Below are 14,953 nucleotides of genomic sequence, written 5' to 3' on the forward strand. Positions count from 1 at the left end.
TAAAAAGAAGACAAGAGAGGAAGACCACAGGAGAAAGTCCCAGCAGGGGAATGTTTCCTTGTCTCGTGGACAACACGGCAAGGCCGAGACACCCAGAAGCGTCCACACTGTCACGTCCAGCTGGTTCCCGGACTGCAGGGCTGTAGCGTCCGGAGAGAGGGCCAGGGTGGAGGGAGAGGCCAGGGTGGAGCTTTCCAGCGCGTCTGTCTGAGCGGCTGAGGCCCCAGGTGAACCCGGGTTACCCAAACTGTGCCTGGAATAAACCCCGGCGGAGACGCAGTCTCTATGTGAGAATCAGTCATGGTCCATCAGAGAAACGGAACCACCAGGAGAGGACGTGTGCATCATGCACACACTTACTATAAAATAAAATATAAAGAAAAAACACAGAATTAATGGAAGTATAAGTAAAAAGAATTAAAAGCGAGGCATTGAAGGACTGCGCTCACAGGCGATGGGTTCCGGCGGAAGCCAAGGCCACAGTTTTGAGGCGTGATGTCCCCTTTCTTGGGGAAATCCAGGGTCAACCCTCCAGCTGATGGGGTGGCCCACAGACATACCCGAACATAACCCGCTTCACTGAGAGTCAGCTGACGGCAGGTACTCAGCACCTCCCCAGAACACCGACGCGGGGACGTCCAGGTTAGGACCTGTTGGAAGAAGCAGGACAGGAGAGCCGGCCAGGCTGACACCTGCCACGAGCCACTTCCGGGCCTCGCCTGGAGCGCATCCTCCCAGAGAGGCTGTCTCTGCACGGCCGTTGTCTGTCCTTCCCGCCATGCCGATGTCTGCCAGCACACTGTTCATCTTCTTTAAACCACTCACAGCCACAGAAATGAGATTTGCTTGGTAGACCTGGTCTCCCGTTTACTACGGTGTCTGCGACCGTGGGAGGTCCCCCTCTGACCGGGCAAGCCCTGTGAGCCCAGTGTCACCGAGGACCCTGGGGCACACTTCCATCTAGCGCCGTCTGTCCCGCAACACCGGGCAGCGTCAGCACCCCAGCACTCTGCAGCAGGTGGGGGGTCTCAGATGTGAGGGAGACAGAAGCATCTGGGCGCCTCGGGGGTGACTGATGGACTTCGCCAAGCCCTTCCAGCCAGCCGACCACAGGGAGCCGTGTCCACGTCCGCTGAGTTTCCTAACTCCACTGCCCGATGCCTATTGGAAACCTGGGGAAACAGGCCGCCAACCGCAGCTCTTGGGTTTAACGCAAACTTGGAAATTAAATAAAAGGCACCAGCACACTGTGCTTAGCCAATCATGACTGTTTGAAAGAACGAGCTGGGAGCTCGTCTCTGCTCTGCGTCTCTCTCCCCATCCGCGATTTTCTGAAATGAAATTAGGCAAACAATGGAAGGAAGAGGCGTCGATCACAGCTGTCTGACATCTGCCTCCAACACTACATTAAGGAGCCCAGGAGACCAGACAGGTGCGCCCAGAGATGAGCACGGGGCGCCCAAGCGAGCGGCACCGTCTCGCAGGTTGGCTCTGCCTGCCGGCCGGGGCGGGTGCCCTCCCGGGCCTGTGGGGCAGGTCTGCAGTGTGTTCCGGGAGACAGCCCCTTGCAGGAGGCTCGGGTGTGAGGTTTCCCTGGAGGAAGCAGGGGAAGTATCCCACACAGGTGTGTCCTCTAGAAGCCCCCAACCTCCGCGCTGGATTCAGAAGATCCCCGCACTGCACTCTGCCCCCAGGGTCTCACCTCCCTTAACTAACTAATTGGCCGACCAGCTAACTAAGCAAACAAGCTCAGTGTCACATGGGGATCGTCATTAGGCAAAGTCCACATCCCGTGAGAGCCAACCCCACTTGGCGCCTGACATGGTTACTCACATCCTACGAGCAGCTTGGAGAAGGGTCAGACGGACCTGCCTGTACTTTGGTTCGAGGTAGAGGGGGTGCCCTGGCTCTGCGTCCTGGGAGAGCCTCCCAGGGCTGCCCACGGGGCACCTGCAGGGAAGCCCGGCCAGTGTTCCCGCTGGTGCGGCTGGATATGCCCGAGGGAGGGACTTTCTGGGGGCCCCGTGGAGGTCTGAGGTGGCTTTGCCAACGCAGGGACACCTAGCTGTCGGAGAAAAACCACACCGGGCAGTGGTGAAGGGCCACAAGACGGCTTTTCCAGGGCTCACTGTCTCGGAGAGAGGCTCGGGCTCGTGCTGGGCTGACCGAGCTAAGACAGAGGGACTGAGGTGCCAGTGGGAGAACGGAGTGGGGGCCGAAGCGGACCATGGGGCATGGGAAGGGGAGGAAAGAAAGGGACTCGGTGTGGGGGTGGGTCGTGGGGGAATCCGGAATTCCGGAGGCAGGCTGGGAGGGTAGGGGACGAGGTTTGACCGTGTGGGTTGGGACAAGGTCCATTTTGTCTCCTTCAGGGATGCTGTCTAGCCCCAGGGGAGGCCCCATCACGGTTCGGCCGGCTGTCTCCGCACGGTGTCCGGGGGAGCCCCCCACACTGCCCAGGGGCTCCTGATGCAAAAGCTCAGTCCTAGCGGCGTTGGGTGAGGCTTGGAGTGTGGCCCGTAGGGGCCGCGAGGTGCAGAGGGAGGTTCTCAGGGGTCAGAGTCCACACCCCTGGCCACGGGAGCAGAGGCTCGGTGGTGGATGACCGCCGGGCTCACAGGCTCCAGGCGCCCCGGTGTGGGGGAGGTGGGCCTGGCCCAGGGTCGACCCCGCAGGTGAGTTAACCCAGCGCTGCGGCCTGCAGAGCGGTCGGGACGGGGAGATGCTGCACGTGGGCTGGCGGGCCTGTGCCCCGGCTGGATCCACATGGAGGAATCCCTGTCGCCTCTCCCGGAGCCGCATGGACTGAAGGAAGCTCCGGGACGGGGACTGTCCGAACGCTGGGCCGCCCGCACGGAGAGACCAGACACACGGCTGCCGTTCACCTGGGCCCTGGGCTCCTGTGCAGGTTCACCGAACCTCTCCGGATCCTCTTCCCTCTCAGGGCCCTGCACAGCCCGGGGTCGTGCCCCGCTACAGCGCTCGGCCACATGCGGTCGGACCGTCCCCTCCTCTGGGTCGGACCACCCCCCTGCCGAGCCCCAGGCGGACCGTGAGGCGGCGTCTCCCCACAGCCCACACCAGCCCCCCTCCAGGACCTCCTTCCCCACCGCACGCCCCACACTGTCACTGCCGTTGGAATCAAGCGTCTCCCTGTGGAGTCTGGATTTGTTTTCTGTTCAACGTCCACCACTCGCGGCTTCATAACCTAGAAATGTGGCTGGTGAGACAGGACTAACTCCGTTTTACTTTGTGACAACTGACTGATGTGTAGAAAGCCGTAGCAGGTGAGCGGAGCCCTGGGGAAGAAAGCAAATTTAGAGGAGGAAACCGAGGCATGGGGCGGGTGGGGGGTGGCGTGTCCTGAACCAGGCCTCCCAGCTGAGCAGGGACTAGGCCATGACACACCCCAGGCCTGTCCCGGGAAGTCCCGGGGCCTCCGTGGCTGGGCTGTTGCCCAGTGGATGAGACCACACACCCAGAGGGGCTCCGAGGGACAGAGCCGGAGCCCAGCCCCTTGCACACTCGCCGCCTCCTGCAACTCCAGGCCGTGGGGGTCCCTCTCGGTGGACACTGAATGGGTGCGTCCGTTCCTCTCCCCCAGGACCATCTCAGGCTTGCACACCGCCAGCACCCCCCATCCTGGGCCTAAACCCCATCTCTCAGCTCTCTGCCTTTGCCCCCTGGAGAAAAGCAGATCTTTTCTCTTAGTCTTTTGGAGCATGGTTTGAGATAGAACGTCTGCGTCTTCATCGCATCGGAAGAGTGCGGACCCACCAGCACAGGCTCCCTTCCTGAGAGCCCACTGTGGGCTCTGCAGGGGGGCTGGGGGGCAGGGGGGGAACTCTTTGCTCGGAGGCACTGGCTGCAAATTAACCGGGATTCTTGCAGGGCGCTCGGGGAGGGCTGCCGGAGACGCCGGTCCCACTGCCCACGGCTGGGAGTGTTTCACTCAGGGAGAAACATCCTTCTGGGCTCGGAGGCTCCGACTCTTATTCCGGAGTCAGCCGGCCTGCTGACGCCCTCACACACAGTCCTCAACTTGTTCGAGGTCGGTTTTCTTCCCTGGGTAATGCGGCGCACTCTCTCCCCCTCTTACCCACCTTTCGAAAGCAAATAGGATCAAATACGTCACGCTGCTTCCAAATCAAGAAAATGAGGGACAGTCTTAGGGGCTTGTCCCCTAGCAGAGCCTGGTGCTTCTCCTTCAAGAGATCTGTTGAGAAGAAGGGATTGCTTTTGAGGGGGCTCGGGGAGCAGAACAGGCCTTGGGGAGCAAGATGTGGGTCAGGACGCAAGACCATGAGACTCCGGGAGCAGATGGGGCTCGGGGAGCAAGATGGGGCGCGGCGGAGAGCTGGCCAGGAGCAGCCCCCACAGGTAAGGCGTTTGCACTCCAGAGTTCAGCCCCCTTGAGGCCAAGGTGGTGGCCTTTCACGATCCGTGTGGGCAGGCTCTGGCAGGACTCTGTGCGACGTCGCGGGGGACGAAGGCTGCCCGGGTTCTCCTGTCTGCAAGGAAATGCTCCAGAGTGAGGGCGTCTGGGAGCCGTCAGCAGCCAGGAAAGGAGCTCCGGGCAGGTCACCACCAGCCGCCGGACATTACTTCGCACGATTTCTGCCGGTGTGGAGCGGCTGCCGGCCGGTCGCCCAGCGAGGAGCGGGTGTTGCCCAGCTCCTGCACAGGGGCCCCCCGCGTGGCTGGCGGCCAGGAAGGAAACACCGGAGGAAGGACGGAGCAGGGAGGCGGGGACAAGGGACCGCACACACAGACCAGCGCGCGGACGCACCATAGCCCTCCTCGTACGGATTCTCGCAGGAGCACGGACAGCTCGTGGCCCTCTCGCACGCTGGAAGGACGGGTGGAGACCCGCCCGGGCAGGGCCTGGAGGAGGGTCCAGTCACGTCCAGCCACGGGCACAAAGGGGTCGACCGAAGGCACCGTTCTACTCAATGTGGCACAGTATGCCTCTCAGGGTTCCGAGAAGGAGCCAAGTAAAAATACGATATTTGGAATATACTTACACTAGGAAATTATTTGCTGCTTCTCTGAAGCTCAAGTTGAACCGGGTTCCTGTTTTTTACCTGGCGACCCGGCGCTTACAGACGGAGCAGACCGTCCGCAGATGTGCGCCACCCTGGACCCCCAAGCTGCCTTGCTCCCCTGTTGACTGATCTCAGCCATCAGCTGCAACGGCGACTTTCAGAAAAGCCAGGCTGAGGGCAGACGGGAGCTCGGAGGGGCCTGGATGGTTTTCCTCCTAGAGGAAAGCCTAGAGGGGACCACATACGGCCCCGGTCCAATGGCAAAGCCTCTCCAGTTCCGCCACTCCCTCCCAGGTGAGAAGCAGTTGAAGAAAAGCAGATGCCAGCGTCTTGATGCGACCTTGGCTTGACCTCGGGGGTCTAGGACAGTCACTGCCTTCATCTCTGGTCCTTCCCGCACAGAGCCCTGGCTGTGCGGGGGAGGGAGGAAACCCGGCGGGACCTCACGGTCACTGAGGAGCTGTCTGTCAGCATGCGTTATGTCCACTTGAAGACCCGGCTTCTGTGAGTGCCCGGCGAGACCCTTCCCCAACGGGCCGCACTAACGGGAACACCCAAGTGGCTTCTCGGGAAGGCCCGGTCCCAGTTGTCTCTGTCCATGACACGAACGTCCTCTGTCTTTGGCCGCGCGCTCCAGAGCTGGCTACCGCATCCCCCTCCCGTGCACGATCAGGGCATATTGGATATTTGATGGAGGAAATGTCCAGCTCCTCGGAAATTCAATCCCATTAAATGCGGCAAATGTCCATTGAGTGCCTATAACTGCCCGTCATTTTGATGTGCAGCCAGTCTTCAGGATTGTTTTTCAAACTAGAGTACTCATTAGTCAAGACACGAGACTTCCAGCGGAAACTTTGGTCCAGGCGCTGGACATTTCCTGGACCCCTTCTCGGAGTCCATCTTCTGTTGGGGGCAGGGCATGGGGGACAGTGGTCTGAGTGACAGAGGCTGCCGTCCCCTGCCTGAGGGTCCAGGGGGAGAGGTGACCATGGAGTGAGACCCAAGGAGGCTCCAGTACGAGTTGAGATGGTGGGGGGCACCAAGCCACCGGCTGGGAAAGTTTGTCCACCGGGAGAGACGTGGAGTCCGGCTTGCAGGCGCCTAAGCCCCACACGGCAGGGTCTCGCTTTGCATCACCTCCCAGACACTTGATCCTGGGCTGAGCATGAGCGTGGACTCGGCTGGTGAGGGCTTGCGCCATGACTACGAGTCCCGAACGCTGCGTCGGGACTCGAGATCAGGAGGAACCGAGAGGCTGTGTCTCCGTCGGCAGCGGCCCCACAACCAGCTCACAGGAGGGTCCGTTGGGGAACAGGGATAATGAAGCCCACAGGCATCGGTGAAGTTCGAGTGACTGTGTATGAGTTTTCCCTAGGGCTGCTGTCACACGGCAGCACACCGAGGGTTTCACCAACAGAGAAGTGTTCTCTCCCGGCTCCGGAGGCTGGAAGTAGGAGATCAGAGGGCTGGCAGGGCTGGTTCTCCTTGAGGCTCGGGGGGACAGGGTGCTCCCGGCCTCTCTCCCTGCTCCGGGCCTCTCTCGTGGCTCCTGGTGGTTTGCTGGAAGCTGAGCACGTTCCTTCATTCCTACTGCAGCCCTCCAATCTTTGCCTTCACTCTCACACGGTGTCTTCCCTGGCCAAGTGTCGCTGCGTCCAAATTTCCCCCTTACCGGTCCTTTAGGATTAGAGCCCAACCCTCCCTAGTATGATCCCAGTTTAATTCCCAGCATCCACCACACCCTTACTTCCAATTAAATTGGGAAACTGGGAGTTGGGACTTGAGCATGTGAATCCCGGGTTGGGGGACACAGTTCCACTCCCGTCTGTGTGTGTGTTTACCCCCACTCTGCTCCCCCAGAGGCGACCACTGTCTCGAGGAGGATGCCTGGCCGAGGGCTCGCTATGTGTCGACCCTGCTCTCGGCACTTTTCAGGCCCCGCTCATGTGATCGTCAGCACCACCCTGCCGGATGGACGTCGGCCCTGTCTTGATGCTACAGCCGACGGAGCTGGGGTGCAGGTACCGTAGGCGGCCACCCAGGACCACGGAGGGTAACCGCATGCCCAGCATCTCTCCGATCCTGGGGGTGGGGAGAGGGAGCCAACTCTACCAGGTGGTCACCAGCCAAGGGGAGGGCCGCAGCGAGCACACAGCCACGGCCTGCAGGGCGGACGCCTGACCCGGGGTCTCATTTGGGTCAGAGCCGGACCTTGGCCGGTCTGTACGCAGAGAGATCGAGTCCAGGCTTCTCCTGTGCATTTTCCTTTTCAGGAACGCAGCTCAAGGTGGTAACAGCTGTGGCCACCCCAGAAGGTGGATGACAAAGACCTAAGTCCTCACCAGGGAAACCAGGGTGAGAATCCCTAGACAGTGGCTGTGCTGGGGCAGAAAACATCCCCTGACCCACGAGGAGGCACCCAGGACCCCGGCAGCACCCACACACCTGCTCCTTCATCATGGGGAGGCGTTGCAGGGGCAAAGACACAAGAGACAAATCAAGGAAACAGCCTTGGTAAGAGATCTGAATTTTGAATTTAGAATTAACTCCACAGAGACTGGGTTAACCAAGAGACACATGGCACAGATGTCTCCGGTTGCCGAGCTCCTTCCTCCCCCTTGTCCCTTATCTGCTGGAACAGGAGCGCGGGAGCCTATGAGGTCAGATGGAGAGAGTAAAGGGTGCGTGCGTGTGTCTCCCTAGCCGTCTGACCTGCAGAGAGCATGTCTGGACCCCGCTCCGGGGTCCGCTGCTGGGACTCGGACACAGAGCAGCGGGAGCGAGCACGGCTGGGACAGAAAGGCCACAGAAGGCAGGAGCCAGGGGACCTCCGGGGTGCTCACACCTGTCCCGTGGCTAACGGACATCTACGTCCATCTTCCATGCTCAGCCCTTACGTGAGTGAGGGGACCGTCAGGTGCTCACGGGGACAGCCTTCTGTGGCCCGGGTCAGGAAGGTTTGCAGGAGCAACGTGGAGGGAAGGAGATTGGTTTGGGCTGAGGGAGGTGAGGCTGGCACGAGTCAGACCAAGAAGACCCCATCCCCATGCTCCGTGCTGTGCGTTCCGAAGCTCAGACTCGCTCGCAGCCTTCCCCTAGGTCTCCCGTCCCCGGGGACAGCGCACACCAAAGAGCATTTCTCAGACGACCTCAGTGCGGGCTTCTCGTTGCATAAAGTAAACTTTTGATGCTGCAGGGACACTTAGAAAAAGTGAGATTCTACGTCAGAGAAGGTGGACGTGGCTGTTGCCTGCGGGAAGGGTGTGGCCAATCACTTCCTCTGGGTCCCCTCGGGCATTTCCGTCGAGTCCGTTAGCGGGATGTGACTCGGCCCCGTGCATTAACCCGGGGTGCCCCAATCGGAGTTGCCGTTCCAAACTCGGGGGGACAGTTGACATCACGGATCCAACTGCCTGGGAGATGGCATGACGACAGCGCTTTCTCTGATAGTCCGACAGACGGCGGCCTCCTCCGTTCCGCTCACACTCCTTGCTGTCTCGAGCTCGACACCTCCCGTAACCCACCATCGATCCGTACACTCGGATGCGTAAGTGCATTTTTAATGACGCTCCGCCGTGGCCGGAACCATCGGACGAGCGAACGTGGGCGGCTCTCGCCTGCGCCGGCCTCTGCTCCCATCTCCGGCTCCCCGAGCTCTCCCTCTGCGGCTTTGTATCGGGCCACGGTGGAGCTCGTGGAGCTCGTGGAAAGGAGCTCGGATCGAGGTGGAGATAAACCAAACGTGTAAAACACAAATCACGGGCGTGGTCTTGGGACTTGGTCGCGCCTCTGCCATCTGACATCCCCCTTCTGCCTCAGGCCACAGTGACATCACTCAGCACGTGCCAGCCGGCCCCGCACGTCTGCACATGAGCCGCCGTAGGGATTCGAGGGGCCTGAGGAGAACGGACTCTCGGGGCAAGAATGAGAGGGGCCAGGCTGCCGGGCACCCTCCAGGGGAAGCGCGCACACGTGCGCCCCGGGGCCCAGGCCTGGGTCCGCGGAGTCTGGTTCTGGCTCTGCGCTCGTCCTCGCCCCCACGGCCTTCTGCCCGCCACACTCGGGGAAGATGTCCCCGGCCAGAGGAGCGTGTGCGGTGAGCGGGGAAGTCTGCACCGGAAACAGTGGCCGGAGGCGGCCATTCCGGAGCTCGAGGTGAGTGGCCGGGGTGTTCTCCATCTTTGTGTTTCTCTCTAAAACCTGAACGGGAGTAAATCGCCCTAAGCAGTGAGGGACGGAGGGTCTAACAGGACGCCGGTGGAAACGACCTTCCCCAAGGTCTTGTTGAGAAAAAGGCAACGACCCTCACATGATGTTCTGGCCTGGAAGGACTTCCCAGTCCGTCGTGGGGGCCGACAGCCGGGGCCTGGGATCGGGGTCCCTGAGTGAGACTGTGGGTCGTGTGCGATAGGCCACAGGCGACACAGGGCGGCCCTCCTACCCCTCCCCCAGCCACCGCTCCCTGTCCTGTACCATGACACACGTCCGAGAGCCACTCTCCACCTCTGCCGTCCTGTAGAGACGCTCCCTGGGGCTGTTCTTTCTGACCAGCGCCGGGGGAAGAAGGCTGGCTTTCTCGTCCTAGCCCCATCACCCTCGTGACGAGTGACTGCCGGATGCACACCTCCTGGGCTTGAAGAAGGGCCTCCCACCTCTGCCCCCTCTGTCTGCTGTGACGGTCCCCAGACACCTTTCCTGTTCACACCACACTCATCTCCTCGCCTCTACGTGGTTGAAATATGTCCCCGAACACACAGACCTTTTGGGCGCTCCCTTCCTGGAAGGACTCCTGCCGTCACCCCGGAGCCCCACTGGGCTTTTCCTTCAATGGATCCTTTGAAGCAAAAACGCCGTGTCTCTGGGGAGATTGGGCAGGTCATCTCCGCCTCCTCTGCGTTCCAGTGTAGAGAAGACTACGCCCACCCTAGCCCATTGTTTGGGGTTCTGTCCTGGCGTGTTTTCCGTAAGCGTGGAAGACGCGGTTGAGCATTCGCTCTGAAGCGTAAAGGAGAAGACAGCTGTCTCTGGTGTTATTTGGGGACTTTACTCCCAAGTCCAGGCAGGGGCAAAATGGGAGCATCGCTGTATCAGATCGGATTCTGCCATAACACAGGGATGCGGGGTAGGCCAGGGAGACACGGGAATCCGGCGTCATCTCCGCGTAGAGGGCGAAGGTACGGAGACCAGACCGGAGAGCAGACGGGAGAGCAGACCGGAGAGCAGACCGGAGCGGACAGAAACCACAGTTGTGAGCGTCAAGGCCGCGTCGTCTCTCCACCCTCCACCCCATCCATCACTCAACAAACACTTCCTTAGCACTTTTCTTTTCCAGGGCTTGGCTCGGGGTAAGCAGAAAGGAAGGCGATGCGTGCAGAGTGCGCCCGGCACCCCACAGCCTCTTCTCGTGGCTGCTCTGACCACCAAGGGTCACCGTGATCCTGACTTCAACCGTGGCGGATTCCCTTTGTCCTGATGTGTGCGTAACGTGCGCTCCTTTGTGTCTGGACTCTTCCTTTCCACACTGCATTTCAGAAACTCACCCCTGCTTTCCATGTTCCCAGGTGGCACTGCCCTGCACAGACGTACCCTGACTTTACTATGGGTGGACCTTTGGGGCGCCAGCCCTCTGGGACATCATGACCACACACTGCACACATGCTTGCTAGTGGCTTCGGAGCATGGCCGCATGCCCCTTCTTTGGAACATCTTCCTAGAAGTGCAGCCGTGGGCTCACGGAGCACACGTGTGGCTTCAGTGCCTACTTCTAACGGGTAGAATATGTTTGCACTAGTCTGCACTCCTGCCAGCACCGTAGGTGGTTCTGGTTCTCCTCTGTCCCTGCCAATGCTCCGTGCTGCCCGTCATAGTTGTGTTCATGGTGAGTGTGGGTCCAAGCATGTTTTATTTGGCGAGTATTAACTTTTCCTCTAACACATAAGATCCACACGCTGGAGAGCAATGTAAGAAAGAGAGAAATTTTCCAAAAAATGTCTAATGACCGAAATCTTCCTATTTTTCCTAGACTTTCTTATCTATAGACACTCCATCTGCATTTAAAACCAGGAGTGTTGAGGTCCTCTTATACACAGTTCTGGGGCTTTTCCTCTTTTTCACAGAACACGATACAGCAAGCACAGTCCCAGACCGTCCGATGCTCAGTGAGGTTGTGACTTTCACAGCATTAAACTGCTTATCGGGAGGTCTGTACCACAGTTCACTTATCTCTACCCTCACAAAGCTTAAAACCGAACATTTAAAAAGAAAAGAAAAGAAATCAAGCAGATAGTGAGGAAATTTATTCCAGAAAAAAGTGTGGTATTTAAAGAAGCAAGACAAAATCCAGCACCCAATAACTTAAGAGCACAATGTCTACAATCCAATAAAAAGTGGCAGGACAGGCAGGAAAGCAGGAAAATACAAACCCAACCTTCAGAGAAGAAATTTAAGCCAATGGAAACCGCACGAGGTGTAACTCAGACAGCCATCCATCACGTGGCACGTATAATGCACCATCATCAGCACACGTCGTGTGCACAAGCACAGCAGAAGACACTCTAGGTAGATTTTTAAGACAGCGAGTGTCAACTATAGAACAATTCGAGGACCGTGGCCAGACCGGGTCTGTGATCTCCCGGTGCTGACAGACTCTTCGTGAAGATTCGAAAGGCACACGTCTCTGGGTAAAAAGGGAGGGTCTGGGGATGAATAAAACTAGGTTTTCTTTCACGTGGAACACCGGTGACAAGAATGCGGACCCATGAGATACTGAGGGGAGGTCTTTCTAACATGGAGAACGGACAACAGAACAGCATATTGAAAACAAGGTATTTGGGCAAATACACATGGAAACGGCCAAGAAATGAATGGAAATCCTGGTGGTGTGCAGCGGTTCATTCCCAGAAAGTCACAACCAAAGGGATGACAGGTGAAAAGAAGCCGACATTCCCTAAAACAAGACCTCAGGATGGCAGAACGCAGCAAGAGACGATTCCAGACAAGAACGAGCATGTGGGGGGCGGCCTTCCCGCAGACGTCCAGCCTCCCCGCAGACCACCTGGCAACATTCAGGGAAGTTTAGTGCATGGATACCATACAGCCCAGTAAGCCCTTCCTCATTCTTGGTTTCCCCTCAGTTGTGTTTGTCCCTCGGGAACTGGCCCCGAGTGAGGACAGAACAACAGATGCTCACAGACGGTGGCCTCTGTGTGGCCCTGGGGGCGTGGACATCCAGAACCCACTGCCACCAGCCACTGGGCACCACCAAAGCCAGGCGTGCAGAGCCACAACAACGTGCGTGCTGTGAGCCAGTCACTTCTCCCAAACCCACAACCGAGGTTTCACCACCCTCCCCAGCAAGGGCGAGGGCCTTAAAGGTAGAAGTGGGTTAAGGAAGTGTCCATGCCTTCCAGTGAGGAAAGGTGGGTCTGGACTGAGACCTTTTGTTTTTAATTTTATTATATAAATTTAAAGTATACAAAACTGGAACAAAACAGCCCCCCAGCTTTCACGAAAACTGAAGCTGCATCCACCCCCTCACCCCGATCCCGTGTCATAGGATTTGTAAAGCAAATTCCAAGGGAACTGTCATTTTATCCTTAAGTATTATGGTTTGCAACTCAAAAATACAGGTTTTCCCTTTTTGGAAACATCACACCATCAGGAGCTCATTGCGCGATTTTCCACACTCAGTGCTGGCTGCCACTGCGCGTGCCTCTCCCTAGTTGTTCTGTGAGTGGTTTTTAGCAGCGTATTTGCCTGTGTGTTTGCGCACGCGCGCGCGTGTGTGTGTGTGTGTGTGTGTGTGTGTGTGTCTGTGTGTGTCTGTGTCTGTGTCTGTGTCTAGGGGCAAACTCTGCAATCAGTTTGCTTGTCCATCAAACCTCCCTCCATCCGGAAATGGCTTCTCTTCAATAGGATTTGTAAAGCAAATTCCAAGGGGACTGTCATTTTATCCTTAAGTATTATGCCCCTTGGACGTGGTTTGTTGAAGAACACAGGATGTTTGTCCCAGAGCTTCCCACAGGCAGACTTCTGCTGACTGCAGCCCCGCGATGGCGTTTAGCCCATTCAGACGACCCCTGTACTTTCTGTAAATGCAGATCTACACACCCCGTCGGATTTAGGGTTTGCAGGAGTGTTTCCCAGAAGACGTCTGCGTGTCTGGTGCCGGTTACACAGTCTCCTTCGTCTCCCACTCTGTGACGTCTGCTGCTGCTGGTGACCCCGGCCGACATCCATTCCTTCGAGAGTTCCAAGTTGTGATATTGAAATTTCATGACTTCTGGTTCATTCATTCGCTGGAGACACTTCCCATCACCAACTCTTTGGTTTCCTTGAGGTCAGTCCACATCAGCCAAGCCGAGCAAACCTCAGGTCTCCCCGTGCTCTCCCTCCCATCTTCGGGTTAGAGCCCTTCACTCCCTAGGGTCCTCTGCACCTGACGAATGAGCTGTTTTTTCAGTATTACTATGAACTCACAAATTTACATCTATCTGATGTTTGCCAGTGCATGGCAGCTAATACCTCTATTATCTCAAATTTATTTTCTGAGCACGTGTCATGGGACCTTGGTTGACTCTGACAACTTTTCTGCCATCAGGCGTGAAGAGGGGTCCCACGTGCTCCTCCAACAGTTTCTGCCCCAGACTTGAAAATCAACAATTTCTCCGGTGGGTTCCGGCTCTTTCTCATGGGAGGTGGTACTTAGACAGAGCTGGTCGTGACCACTGTGCAGCCTGTCCCTCCAACTCCCAAACCAAGGAGTTGAGTGAGAAAGTACAAAGTGATAGAAAATACCACTGTGGAGAGTTAAGAAGTACAAAAAAAATTAGGGGCACCCAGCTGGCTCAGTCAGAGGAGCGTGGGACTCTTGATGTCAGGATTATGAGTTTGAGCCCCACGTTGAGTGTGGAGAGTCCAAAACAAAGCAAAACAAACAAATAAACAAAGAAAAACAAACAAAACACCACCACCAACAACAAGAAGAAAAAGAACACCACCACCAAGAAAACCCCTTTTTAAAAAGGTACACAAAATAATTCTCTGCATTTCGTAAGTGTAATTCGATGCCACAGTTACTATCACACATAGTTAACCCCAAACATCGGGTGAAGGCCAGTGGGAGGGAAGGGGGAGCGCAGAGAGAAATGGATTATTAAAAAAGAAGAAAGAAAGAAAAAGAAAAAGAAAGGAAGAAGGAAAGAAACAGGCTCATGGTTTATGGACTGAAATGTTAGTTAATTTACCTTCTGTCATCAGAAGGTCAGTAAGTTAATAAACAAAATTTTAAAGGCAAAGAAATACAGGCAGATCCTTACAGAAAGTAGACCCGTGGTTGGTGGGAGGGGGCGACGGTTGCTAATGAGTGCAGGGTTTCTTTATGGGGTAATAAAAGTGCTCTGGAATTAGATTGGGGTGAGGCATATATATTGGTGAATATACTGAAAACCATTGAATTGTACATTTTATAAGGGTAAACTTTACGGCTTGTAAATTATATCTCAATTTAATAAAAGGAAAGAAATACTCTGGTCTATTCCCATCCTGTATCCCATAGAGAAATCCACACGGGGCTTTGAGCCCTTGGGCATGTCAGGGTTTGCAGGCAGCCAGGACGTCTATCCACCAGGCTGGACTGACGGACACTGCAGGACCCATAACTCGGTGCTCCGTGTGGGAACCAGGACCCATGATCAGGAGCTACCGACCAACAAGGAAAAGCTTAAATACAGGTGCTTTGTGCAAAATGCAAGAAACCACATCAGACTCACGGCACACTACGTTACATGAACTTTTAATCTATTTTATGTATGCGCACACTGCCTGTTTTTCAAAGTTACGCACCTGTCTAATTGCATATATCAAACACGTCGCTGCAGTTGCCGAGCTGTGAGGCCAGAGCGGTGGTG

General features: G+C 56.8%; 1 long non-coding RNA gene across 2 annotated transcripts; it reads left to right on the forward strand.

The window, feature by feature from the left end:
- The first annotated feature begins 3,001 nt into the window (after positions 1-3,001).
- LOC101679957 lies at positions 3,002-13,933 on the forward strand. 2 transcript variants are annotated; one of them, XR_001176803.2, is made up of 4 exons: positions 3,002-7,066; positions 7,319-7,559; positions 7,749-8,592; positions 8,865-13,933. It is a non-coding gene; the product is annotated as an uncharacterized LOC101679957 (long non-coding RNA). The 2 variants fall into 2 exon arrangements; XR_001176802.2 differs by having other exon boundaries at positions 7,749-13,933.
- Positions 13,934-14,953: the final 1,020 nt, after the last annotated feature.

The sequence above is a fragment of the Mustela putorius genome, unplaced genomic scaffold (assembly GCF_011764305.1).
Source record: "Mustela putorius furo isolate JIRA1106 unplaced genomic scaffold, ASM1176430v1.1 tig00001419_pilon_pilon_pilon, whole genome shotgun sequence".
Taxonomy (NCBI): Eukaryota; Metazoa; Chordata; class Mammalia; order Carnivora; family Mustelidae; genus Mustela; species Mustela putorius.